The sequence below is a fragment of the Bos javanicus genome, chromosome 21, assembly GCF_032452875.1.
Source record: "Bos javanicus breed banteng chromosome 21, ARS-OSU_banteng_1.0, whole genome shotgun sequence".
In the NCBI taxonomy this organism is placed as follows: Eukaryota; Metazoa; Chordata; class Mammalia; order Artiodactyla; family Bovidae; genus Bos; species Bos javanicus.
Genome location: NC_083888.1, coordinates 24,719,413 through 24,732,254, shown reverse-complemented (window position 1 = coordinate 24,732,254; position 12,842 = coordinate 24,719,413). Strand labels below are relative to the sequence as shown.

Below are 12,842 nucleotides of genomic sequence, written 5' to 3'. Positions count from 1 at the left end.
TGAACACAAAGGAACCAATGAAAACCGCAAAGATCAGGATGCCAAGCTTTTAAGAATATTTTAGGTTTGCAAATAATAACTAGTATGTTTGGAGAAGGCAATGGCACCCCACTCCAGTATTCTTGCCTGGAAAGTCCCATGGACGGAGGAGCCTGGTAGGCTGCAGTCCATGGGGTCGCTAAGAGTCAGACATAACTGAGCAACTTCACTTTCTCTTTTCACCTTCATTCATTGGAAAAGGAAATGGCAACCCACTCCAGTGTTCTTGCCTGGAGAATCCCAGGGACGGGGGAGCCTGGTGGGCAGCCGTCTATGGGGTCGCACAGAGTCGGACACGACTGAAGCAACTTAGCAGCAGTAGCAGCAGCATGCTTGTTTTTCCAAGAGTATATTTTTACTCTGATAAATAATAAGCTTTTCCAGAAGGCTTCCAGTGTCCACCTCCTGCTGGAGGCCTGGGATGCTGGAATCAGGCGACTTCCTGTCTGTCTTTACAAGACACTGGGCTGCACTCTAAGAATATTTTGGCTCTCCCTAGGATCTGGACCATCAAGGGGCCACAGAAATTGGTACCAGTTTTGTTTTGCCTGTTGAAATGTTTAATGACAAAGGTTCTTTCAATTCCTGATGTGGCTGAAGTGTGGAGCCCAGTGATGATTTCTTTAAGTTGCCACATAAGGATGATTCCTCTGTCCAGCAATGATAGACCCTGCATGTGTGTGGCCTGTACCTCCTAGGAGAGCATTTTCCAGCTAGTTTAAACCTGACCAAGTTCTGTCTACATGGTGGATTTACATCTCTCCGAGTCCTGTCTAGGGGTTCCCTTGTGGCTCAGATGGTAAAGAATCTGACTGCAATGCAGGAGCCCTGGGTTGGGAGGATCTCCTGGAGAAGTGAATGGCTACCCACTACCAATATTGTTGCCTGGGGAATTCCATGCATAGAGGAGCCTGGCAGGCTACCATCCATGGGGTCACAAGTGTCAGATATGATAACACTTTCATTTCACTTTTCAAGTTCTCTGTACACATTGATTATGTTTAACGAGACCGTGTGCTTTCTTCAATAACATTTAGACCTGACAGTGTTCTGTGTGCACTAAAACATGGAGACCCAGGTGGAGACCTGGCCTGGCCTCTGTCTGGAAAACTCCATGCCTGCATCTGAATGTCAGTGCTCAGATGTCTGAGGTCTGGGGCTGAGGTGGGCTTCTCTGGGGAACTGTGCTCTTCTCTGAGTGGGGTTCCATGGCCCTCCCAGGGGTCAATGCTACGGTAGAGCTCTTAGCCTTTTCTCCCTGCTAGGTTCACCTTCCTGGGCTCCTGAAGACTCCTCAGGTGGGCTACCTGGTAATTATTGCAATTTTCCAGCACATTCAGGTTGAGTAGGGAGGCAGGTTCACCTGGTGAATTGATTCCAGGGCACAGTGATCGGGCATAAAGTCAATGGGCAGCAGGTGAGGTTGCTGCTGTGACCTCCTTCCAGTCGACTCTCCTCTGAAGAGAACAGAGCTGCCCCTCATCTTTCAGCCCAGCTCTCCTGTTTTCTCAGCACCTCAGCGGAACAAGAAAGACAGAGCCTGCCAGAACCAAGGTAGTGTGTTCAACTCTAGCATGAGTTTCAAACCAGTAAAAAAATCACAGAGAATCAAAGTGAAAACAGGAGGGGCCTGACTTCTCAGAGACAATTGAGGGGAGAGGAGATGGTCCCTACACTTCTTTTTAGGATCCCAGGGGGTCCCAGAGAACTGACTTGTTTACACATTGGTGGCCCTCTGACCATAGCCATGGTGTCCTGACTGAAGGGATGTGTGACCCCAGGTGGGGGCTCTGGGGACTTTGTGAGTCTTATCCCATCTGCATGGGTCAGGATTATGTGTGCGGGGAGACCACACACAAAAAAATAAGAAAAAAGGAAGAATACATGAGAGCTTCACTTGTGTTAGGAATTAATACTTTATGGTATTCACTTTATACAGGCCTGTGCCTGTTTGCCTCTTTACCCCTGGGAGGTTCACCCTCCCTGGGGCTCCTGGGGACTTCTCAGGTGGCTACCTGGTAATTATTCCAGTTTACCAGGACAAGCATGGCGAGAAGGGAGGCAGGTTCACCTGGTGAGTTGATTGCAGGGCACATGGATCAGGCAAAAGGCCAATGGGCAGCAGGTGAGGTTGCTTCTGTGATCTCATTCCAGTCAACCTTCCCTACTCAGCAGAGACCAGACCTGCCCCTCGTCTCCCAGCCCTGTGTCTGGTGTGTTTTCTCAGCACATCAGTGAACCAAGAAAGGACTGAGCCTGCGAGAACCAAGGTAGTGTGTTCAACATTATCATGACAGCTGTAAAAACAGTTAATATCACACAGACCCAAAGGGAGAAGAGGAAGACTTCTCTGGGACAGTGTGGGGAGAGGAGACCAGCCCTACACTTCTTTCTACCATCACAGAGGGTTACAGAAACCCATTCGCTTCCACTTTAGCTGCCCAAGCAGCAAAGACCTGGTGTCCTAACCAAGGGTCGTGTGATCCCAGGTCTGGGGATTGTGTGGGTCTCACTCCATCCACATGGGTCAGAATCCTGAACCCGGAGACCCCATATCTGCTCTTACCTGCAGTGTGTTTTGTCCCCTTGGAGATTCCCAACGTCTGAATTGAGGGTGTTGCCCTGATTAACCTGTGTTCCTTTTTCTTCCCTTCACCTTGTTGCATTCATATGGGGTCAGGCACCTTTGGGTGGGTTGCTGCTCTGTGTTACGCTGAGTGAAAATCTTTGATGGTGTCATATTAGTATCATAGCCTATCCCATATCTAATCAGAGGGATAACCACTGTTTGGTGTCCACTAGACTGAACTCGGGTAATTTAATTTGTTATTTTATATTGGAGCAGAGTTGATTTCTGGTGTTTTGTTTGTTTTAGGTATATAGACTTGCAGGAGACATGGATTCGATCCCTGGGTTGGGAAGATCCCCTGGAGAAGGAAATGGTAACTCACCCCAGTATTCTTGCCTGGAGAATTCCATGGACAGAGGCACCTGACGGGCTGCAGAACATGGAGTCACAAAGAGTCAGACACAACTGAGCGACTAAAGGGCAACAGCACCTGTTTTAAGGTTTATGTATTGATCTGAACCAGCTAATTATTCCCTGCTCCCTCCTTTCCATTTTGGCAACAATAACTTTCTTTCCTAAGCCTGTGAATCTGTTTCTCTTTTGTAATGAAGTTCATTTGTATCCATTTTTAGATTCCACCAGAAGGGCTATTCTATGATTATCTGTCTTTCCCCGTCTCACTCACTTCATGTAGTATGATCACCTCTGGTTTCTTCCCTGTAACTGGAAACGGCATTGTTTCATCCTTATGTGTGTCTGAGTAATACTGCACTGGGTATATGTACCCCGTTTCCTGTATCGATCCATCTGTCCTAGCATACTGGAGTTGCTTCCTTGTCTTGGATATTGTATCCTGTGCCGCGATGATCTTTGGGGTGCAGGTGTGTTTTTAAATTTTGGTTTTCTCTAGATGTAAGGCTCGGTATGAAATTGCTGCATCACTTGGTACTTCTGTGTTTAGTTTTTTAAGACCCTCTATAATGTATTCCCTAGTGAGTGTACCATTTTATATTCTTATCAACAGTGTAGGAGGGTTGCCTTCTCTTCACTCCCTCTGCAGGATTCATTGTTGTAGGTTTTTTGATGGGTCCATTCTGATCAGTGTGAGGTGACACCTCATTAAATATTTGTTTTACTCTAAGAACTCATGATGCTGAGAATCTATTTGTGTGCTTTATGGCCATCTTTATGACCTCTCTGGAGAAACGTGCATTTAGATCTTTGAGCGATTTTTTTATTGAGTTTTTTTTGTTGTTGTTCATATTTAGCTGTACTAGTGATTTGTATTTGTTTGTTTCAAGTGTACAGGAACTTGGTTCAGTTATATTAATACTTCAGTTCAGTCATTCAGTTGTGTCCGACTCTTTGCAACCCCATGGACTGTAGCACTCCAGGCCCACCATCCATCACCAACTCCCGGAGTCTACCCAAACTCATGTCCACTGTGTCAGTGATGCCATCCAACCATTTCATCCTCTGTCATCCCCTTCTCCTCCTGCCCTCAATCTTTCCCAGCATCAGGGTCTTTTCAAATGAGTCAGCTCTTCGCATCAGGTGGCCAAAGTATTGGAGTTTCAGCTTGAACATAAGTCCTTCCAATGAACACTTAGGACTGATCTCCTTTAGGATGGACTGGTTGGATCTCCTTGCAGTCCAAGGGACTCTCAAGAGTCTTCTCCAACACCACAGTTCAAAAGCATCAGTTCTTCAGCGCTCAGCTTTCTTTACAGTCCAACTCTCACATCCATTCGTGACTACTGGAAAAACCATAGCCTTGACTAGACAGATCTTTGTTGGCAAAGTAATGTCTCTGCTTTTTATTTTTTATTTATTTATTTATATTTTCATTTAAGACAGGGAATACTTTATTCAAACCCATCAGAGAAATGGATAGCTTGGGTCTGTAACAAAGCATCATGTTTTAAAGCGTAGGTCAGTAATTGTATATGAGCGTATACACTGCAACATACAAATTAACTGATCAGACCACAACTTTTCAATGTTTGAAACAGAATAAGCTTCCCTGTAAAAGCAGCACCTTTGTGACATTTTAACTTTAGTATTCCTCTCCTTCTTCCTCTCCTTCTCCTTCCACAGAATCCACACCAACCTCCTCATAATCCTTCTCAAGGGCAACCATGTCTTCACGGGCCTCCAAAAACTCTCCTTCCTCCATGCCCTCACCCACGTACCAGTGAACAAAGGCATGCTTGGCATACATCAGGTCAAACTTGTGGTCCAGGCGAGCCCAGGCCTCAGTGATGGCTGTGGTGTTGCTTAGCATGCACACAGCTCGCTGTACTTTGGCCAGGTCTCCACCAGGTACCACAGTGGGAGGCTGGTAGTTAATGCCAACCTTGAAGCCAGTGGGGCACCAGTCCACAAACTGGATGGTACGCTTGGTCTTGATGGTGGCAGTGGCAGCACTGACATCTTTGGGAACCACGTCACCACGGTACAACAGGCAGCAGGCCATGTATTTACCATGGCGAGGGTCACATTTCACCATCTGGTTGGCTGGCTCAAAGCAAGCATTGGTGATCTCTGCTACAGAAAGCTGTTCATGGTAGGCTTTCTCAGCAGAGATGACGGGGGCGTATGTGGCCAGAGGGAAGTGGATGCGGGGATAGGGCACCAGGTTGGTCTGGAACTCTGTCAGATCCACATTCAGGGTGCCATCAAACCTCAGGGAAGCAGTGGTGGAGGACACAATTTGACCTATCAACCTATTCAAGTTAGTATATGTCGGGTGCTCAATGTCAAGGTTTCTACGACAGATGTCATAGATGGCCTCATTGTCTACCATGAAGGCACAATCAGAGTGCTCCAGGGTGGTGTGGGTGGTGAGGATGGAGTTGTAGGGCTCAATGACAGCTGTGGAAACCTGGGGGGCTGGGTAAATGGAGAACTCCAGCTTGGACTTCTTGCCATAATCGACTGAAAGACGTTCCATCAGCAGGGAGGTGAACCCAGAACCAGTTCCCCGACCAAAGCTGTGGAAAACCAAGAAGCCCTGAAGACCTGTGCACTGGTCAGCCAGTTTCCGAATTCGGTCCAAGACGAGGTCAATGATCTCCTTGCCAATGGTGTAGTGACCTCGGGCCAGTTATTGGTGGCATCTTCTTTGCCTGTGATGAGCTGTTCAGGGTGGAAGAGCTGGCGGTAGGTGCCAGTGCGAACCTCATCAATGACTGTGGGTTCCAGGTCTACAAACACTGCCCTGGGCACATGCTTGCCAGCCCCTCTCTCACTGAAGAAGGTGTTGAAGGAGACGTCTCCTCCCCCAATAGTCTTGTCACTTGGCATCTGGCCATCAGGCTGAATGCTGTGTTCCAGGCAGTAGAGCTCCCAGCAGGCACTGCCGATCTGGACACCAGCCTGGCCAACGTGGATGGAGACGCACTCACACATAGCTGCTGTTTTGCAGCTGCTGAGCAGATGGCGGAGAGGAGGAGAAGAGGTTGTTACTTCTTATAGCGCGACTCTTAGGCGGTCGATGTAAGAGAACCTCTGTCTCTGCTTTTTAATATGCTGTCTAGGGTGGTCATAACTTTCCTTCCAAGGAGTAAGCATCTTTTAATTTCATGGCTGCAGTCACCGTCTGCAGTGATTTTGGAACCCCCCAAAAATAAAGTCAACCACTGTTTCCATTGTTTCCCCATCTATTTGCCATGAAGTGATGGGACTAGATGTTATGATCTTAGTTTTCTGAATGTTGAGCTTTAAACCAACTTTTTCACTCTCCTCTTTCACTTTCATCAAGAGGCTCTTTAGTTCTTCACTTTCTGCCATAAGGGTGGTGTCATCTGCATATCTGAGGTTATTGGTATTTCTCCCAGCAATCTTGATTCCAGTTTGTGCTTCTTCCAGTCCAGCGTTTCTCATGATGTACTCTGCATAGAAGTTAAATAAGCAGGGTGACAATATACAGCCTTGACGTACTCCTTTTCCTATTTGTAACCAGTCTGTTGTTCCATGTCCAGTTCTAACTGTTGCTTCCTGACCTGCATACAGGTTTCTCAAGAGGCAGGTCAGGTGGTCTGGTATTCCCATCTCTTTCAGAATTTTCCACAGTTAATATTAATACATAATATTAATCTATTCTCATCTGGATTCTTTTTCCATATAGGTGATTAGAGTGTGTTCAATAAACTTCCCTATGCTATTCAATAGGTACTTGTTGATCATCTGTTTGATGTACATTAATGTGTATATGTTAATTCCAATCCCTTAAATTATCCCGCCTGCATCTGGAGGACCACAGGCACTCCAGATCCATTGTGGAGGCACACAGCCTGCCACATGCTCCCAGCTCTCTCAGCCCCAGGACACTGCAGCCTTGGGACCCAAGCCAATCAGGCTCCAGGGATGTGATACCAGCCTTTTTTTTTTTTTTTGACCCTTTCCTACTTAAAGTCTTTTTTTTTTTTTTTTTTGCTTTTTAAAAATTTTTATTTTTTTAAATTAATTTCATTTTAGTTGGAGAATAAGTACTTTACAATATTGTGATGGTTTTTGCCATACATCAACATGAATTGGCACAGGTATACATGTGTCCCCCACATCCTAAACACTACTCACCTCCCTCCCCATCCTATCCCTCTGAGTTGTCCCAGAGTGCCAGCTTTGGGTGCCCTGCTTCATTGAATTTGCTCTGGTCATCTATTTTACATACGGTAATATACATGTTTCATTGCTATTCTCTCTCTCAAATCATCCCACCCTCACCTTTCTCCCAACTGAGTCCAAAAGTCTGTTCTTTACATCGATGTCTCTGATCAGAGTCAACATTTCTTTTTTGTTATTTCTGTTTTTTTCCACCATTTGAACTGGAGTATGTAGCTGAATTACTATCTTGTGGGTGTTTTTTGTTCCTTTTCCTTCTACCACAACTTGTTTCAAATGTGTATATATCTAACACATAAATGTGTATATATTTTGTTTTTTTTTCATATAGGTTATTACAGAATGTGGAGTAAGGTTCCTTGTATTATACAGTGGGTCCTGGTCATTTATTTTATAAACAGTATTGGGCATATATTAGTCTGAAGTTGCTCATTTCTCCATGCCCCACATCTTTATATCTTGGTGACTGGAAATTTCTAAGTCTGTGAGGCAGTGTCTCCAGGTAAGAAATTCATTTTTATGCATTTTTAGATTCCACCTAGGAGTGACATCATATGATACTTGTCTCTCCCCATCTGCCTTAATTCACTTGGAATGATCATCTCTACTTTCTTTCCCTTGACTGAACATGGTTTTATTTCCTACTTCTTTCTTATTGAGAAATATTGTATTATGTATGTACCCCATTGTCTGTATCCATTCGTCTGTTCTTCTGCAAGTAATCTTATTCACTGTCTTGGCTGTGGTATATAGTGGAGCCAAAATCGCAGGGTGACCCATCTCTTTTAAAATTTTGGTTGTCTTCACCTAGCTTTCTTGACCCCATCCCAGTTCAGATATGAGACACAGCCTGCTCAGGCTCCAGGGATGGGATAGCAGCCAACGAGAGGGAGGTCGCAAGGAATAAACTAGGCACTGATTTTTTTTCCTTTTCTTTTCCTCATGCCGATCCCACGTCGGAGTATGGTCAATTTGTAGTTTTGTGCTTACTGTCAGCGTACAACACTTGATTCAGTATTGACATATACATACAGGATGTCTGTTCTTTTCTAGATTCTTTTACTATAGAATTTACTGCAGAAGGGTGAGCAAGGTTCCACATGCCTGGAGGTACCGCACATCTCCTTACAGCTTTGACCTGTCAGTGGGCATTTTGGTCAGGTGTTTGTCTCGGCTTTTGTAAGTAGTGCTTCAGTGAACGTTGGGGTGTGTGTGTCATTTTGAATGATGGTTTTATCAGGATACCAGGCCCAGGTGTGGGAATGTCAGATCCTAGGCATAGTTCCCTTGAAAGTTTTTTTTTTTGGCACGTGAAGACTGTCTTTTCCAGTGGCTGTTGCCAGTGTCCCTTCCCACCAATCATGTAGGGAGTTCCCTCTCCTCCTGGCCCTCTCCCCCCTTTACTGTTTGTAGACTTGTGAGGGTGGTCATTCTAACTGGTGTAATTTGATTTCTTGTTGTTGTTTTGATTGGCATTCCTCCTGTAATAATTCGGGATGCTGAGCATCGTGTCCTGTGAAGGTATGGTTTTTTCTTTTTCTTTTTTTTCCCTCTTTCATGGTTGCAAAGAAAATATACGTGTTGCAGTTAACTCTTTGATAGTGGGTTGTATTTGTAATTTGTTTCTGGAGTATTCTCCCTAGGACTTTTTCTGAGGGTAACTGTCATTAACGGCCCCAAGGCCTTGTGAATTGGAGGCGCCAGTAAGCACAGTTCAGGCTTCCCTGGTGGCTCAGATGGTAAAGAATCTGCCTGAAATGAAGGAGACCCAGGTTTGATCACTGGGTCAGGAAGATCCCCTGGAGAGGGGAATGGCAACCCACTCCAATGTTCTTGCCTGGGAAATCCCATGTTCAGACGGGGGGGGGGGGGGGGGTCAAGTTGTAGTTACAGAAAATGTCCACATGGTGGCAGCAGTTTTCATTCCCAACTCTGGTTCTTGGGGCAACCAGAACCTAAGGAAGACTTGGCTTCCTAGGCTGTGAACTGGAGTGGAATGTGCCTGAGCAAACACCCAAGGGCCCGTGTCTCACTACTCGTTCCCCCTAAAGCTTCACCCCTTTCCTCAGAATTTCCTTATCCCAATGGGGGCCACAGCACCCTGCTGAGGTGCTAGGAGGTTGCACTCTCAAGGAGGAGGCTTAAGCTGTGAACCCCAGCCCCAGGAGAACTGAAAGCTAGGTGGCATTTCCAAGGTCCTTGAGGCCAGACGGTCGTCACAACATCGCTTGGTGCACTAGGGACTATGGTCCTTGTCAGAGCAAACCGGAAGGTGTAAGTTTAAGAGGGGGCTCAATTAAGGGCACCCTGTCTGGTGGTTTCAACCCCACCCCAGTCCAGCCTTTGGACCAAAGCCTGTTCAGGCTGCGGTGATGGGATAGCAGCCTGGGTCAGGATGTCAGCAGGAATAAACTGGGCAAGGCTTTTCTTCTTTCTTCTTTCATTTCATGCCTGTGGTATGCTGCAGTATAGTCGGTGTGCAGTGTTGCGCCTGTTGTCAGTATCCAGCCACCTGATTGACCTATGTCATGTATGTAAAGCATATGTTTCTTTTTCAGATTCATCTGCTGTAGAAGTTATTGCAGAAAGTGGAGCAAAGTTCCCTGGGCTGAACATCGCGTCCTTGCAGAGTATCTGTTAACATGTACAGATTTCTGTGGATATGGTAGAGGTACAGATTTCTGTGGATATGATAGAGATACAGATTGCTGTGGAAGGAAGAAAGAAAGGAAGGGGATAATCCTTGTGGATTATCTACTAACATACACGTTTTTGTGTATATGTTAGTCCTGACTTCCTAATTCATCCCTGGCCCTTTGGTTTGATTTATTTATTTATTGGAATTCTTTGTGTTTGAATTCTCTGAGTTTCTTTTTATGTTGTAATTGAATTGCTTTGTATCTCTTTTTTTTCTTTTACCTAGAAGGTACATCGCATGCTAGTCTTCCTCTGTCTGGCTGACTTCACTTAGTGTTTGATCCTCTAAGGTCTATCCCTGTGACTACCAGGGGCATAATTTCATGATTTCAGTAGTAGTATTTCATGCCTGAGTAATAGTTCATTTTCTGTATGTACTACATTGTTTTTAAGCTTTAATCTGAAGGTGGACATTTTGCTGGGTCTGTGTTCAGCTGCTTTAACTAGTGCTGAAGTGAACATTGGGGTGCACGGGGCTTCTTGAAAGATGGTTTTCCTGGGATACAGGCCCAGGTGTGGGAATGTCAGATGGTAGGTTTAGCTTGCATTTATTGTTTGTAGACTTGTAAGGATGGCCATTCTGGTGATATTTGATTTCTCATTGTCATTTTGGTTGGCATTCCTCCTGTAGTAATTAGGGATGCTCAGCATCCTGTCCTGTGAGATTGTTTTTTTCTCCTTCATGGTTGTGAGGAAAATTTACAAGTTTAGTTGATTTTTTGAAAGTCAGTTGTGTTTATATTTTTGTCTGCAATATTCTTCTCTGGACGTTTCCTGAAGGCAGCTGTCGTTAACAGCCCCTGAAGTCTGTTGAATTGGAGGTACCGGTAAGCACAGGGGGTCAAGTTGTAGTTATAGAAAATGTCCACAAGGCGGCAGCACTCTTCCACACCCAAATCATTCTTCAGGCAACCAGAGCCTAATGAAGAGCTGGCTTCCCAGGCTGTGAATTAAAGTGCAATGTGCCTGAGCAAACATCCAAGGGCTTAGTCTCGATACTTCTTCCCCCTAAAGCTTTACCCTTTTCCTGCAGACTAATCTCAGCCTGGACCACAGCACCCTGATGAGGTACTTAGGAGGCTGCACTCTTAGGAAGGAGGCTTGAGCTGGGGACCCCAGCACCAGAAGATGTGGAAGCTGGGTGGCTTTTCTAAGGTCACTGAGGCCAAAAGTGTCAGGACACCATCGATGGTGTGTCCTGGGGACTGTGGTCCCTGCCAGATCAAACCAGAAAGTACAGATTTAAGAGGGGCCTTAATGAAGAGCAAGAGCTTCCCTGGTGGCTCAGACGGTAAAGAGTCTACTTGAAGTGTGGGAAACCCAGGTTCAATCCCTGGGTCCGGAAGATCCCCTGGAGAAGGAAATGGCTACCCACTCCAGTGTTCTTGCCTGGAGAATCCCATGGACAGAGGAGCCTGATAGGCTACAATCCCACCACAGTGCAGCCATGGAAGCAGCCTGCTCAGGCTCCAGGAATGGGATGGAAGCCCAAATCAGGTGAATGTTTCATATCTGAGGACGAGATTGTTGGCTGCATCTAATATTCACAATATTCATACAGAGGACGAATGGCATTATGGACTCAATGGACATGAGTTTGAGCAAGCTCCTGCAGATGGTGAAGGACAGGGAAGCCTAGTGTGCTGCAGTCCATGGGATTTTAGAGTCAGACATGACTGAGCGACTGAAAAACAATATATCCTATATGAACACATGAGTGTAAATTTAATGAATGAAAATACAATTTTCTATATTTCATGTACGAAAACGTGTGCATATTTCATGTCTAAAAATAGAGTTTTCTTTATTATATGAAAGTATGCATGAATTTACATATATAAAAAGACGGGTACATATTTCATGGATGAAAAATAGAATTTTCAATATTTCATATATGAAGAAATGGGTGCATATTTTATGAATGAAAATATAATTTTCTATAATTTATATATGAAACCATGGGTACATTTCATGGATCAAAATGAAATTTTCAAGATTTTACATATGAAAACATGGGTGTATATTTCATGTATGAAAATAGAATTTTCTGTATTTCATATAAATCATGGCTGCATATTTCATATATGAAAATAGAATTTTCTGTATTTCATATATAAATCATAGGTGCATATTTCAAGGATGGAAATAGAGCTTTCTATATGTCATATATATAAACATGAGTGTATGTTTCATGGATGAAAATGGAATTTTTAATATTTCATATATGAAAATGTGGATGTATATTTTATGGATGAATATAGAATTTTCTACATTACATATATGAAAACATGGGTGCATATTTCATATATGAGAATAGAATTTTTGGTATTTCTTATATGAAGCTATGGGTATGTATTTCATATGAAAATAGAATTTTTGATATTTCGTATATGACATGGGTGCATATTCATACATGAACATAAATTTTTCCATATTTCTCATATGAAAATATGGGTACATGTTATACATAGAAATAGAATTTTCTATATTTCATAGATGAAAATATAGATGCATATTTCATAAATGAAAACATTTTTTCACATTTCAGAGAAAAATGTATGTATTTCATATATCAAAAGAGAATTTTCTGTATTTCACAGATGAAAATACATGTACACATTTTATATATGAAAGAATTTTCTATAGTTCACAGATGTAAATATAGGTGCATATTTCATATGTGAAAGAGAATTTTATATATTTAATAAATGAAAAGTTAGGTACAAATTTTATATATGAAAATAGAATTTTCTATACATCATAATTGAAAATGCAGCTGAATATTTCATATATGAAAATAGAATTTTCTACACTTCAAGTAGGATAATAGAAGCCCAGCTATGATAATGTCAGATCCTAGGCTTAGTGTCTTTATAGCTTTTATTCAGCAGACATTGTCCTTTATTGTGGT

General features: G+C 43.6%; 1 pseudogene; it reads right to left on the bottom strand.

Annotated features, from left to right (window-relative positions):
- Nucleotides 1-4,485: 4,485 nt before the first annotated feature.
- Nucleotides 4,486-6,057, bottom strand: LOC133234240 (tubulin alpha-1A chain-like; annotated as a pseudogene).
- Between the last annotated feature and the right edge of the window lie 6,785 nt (nucleotides 6,058-12,842).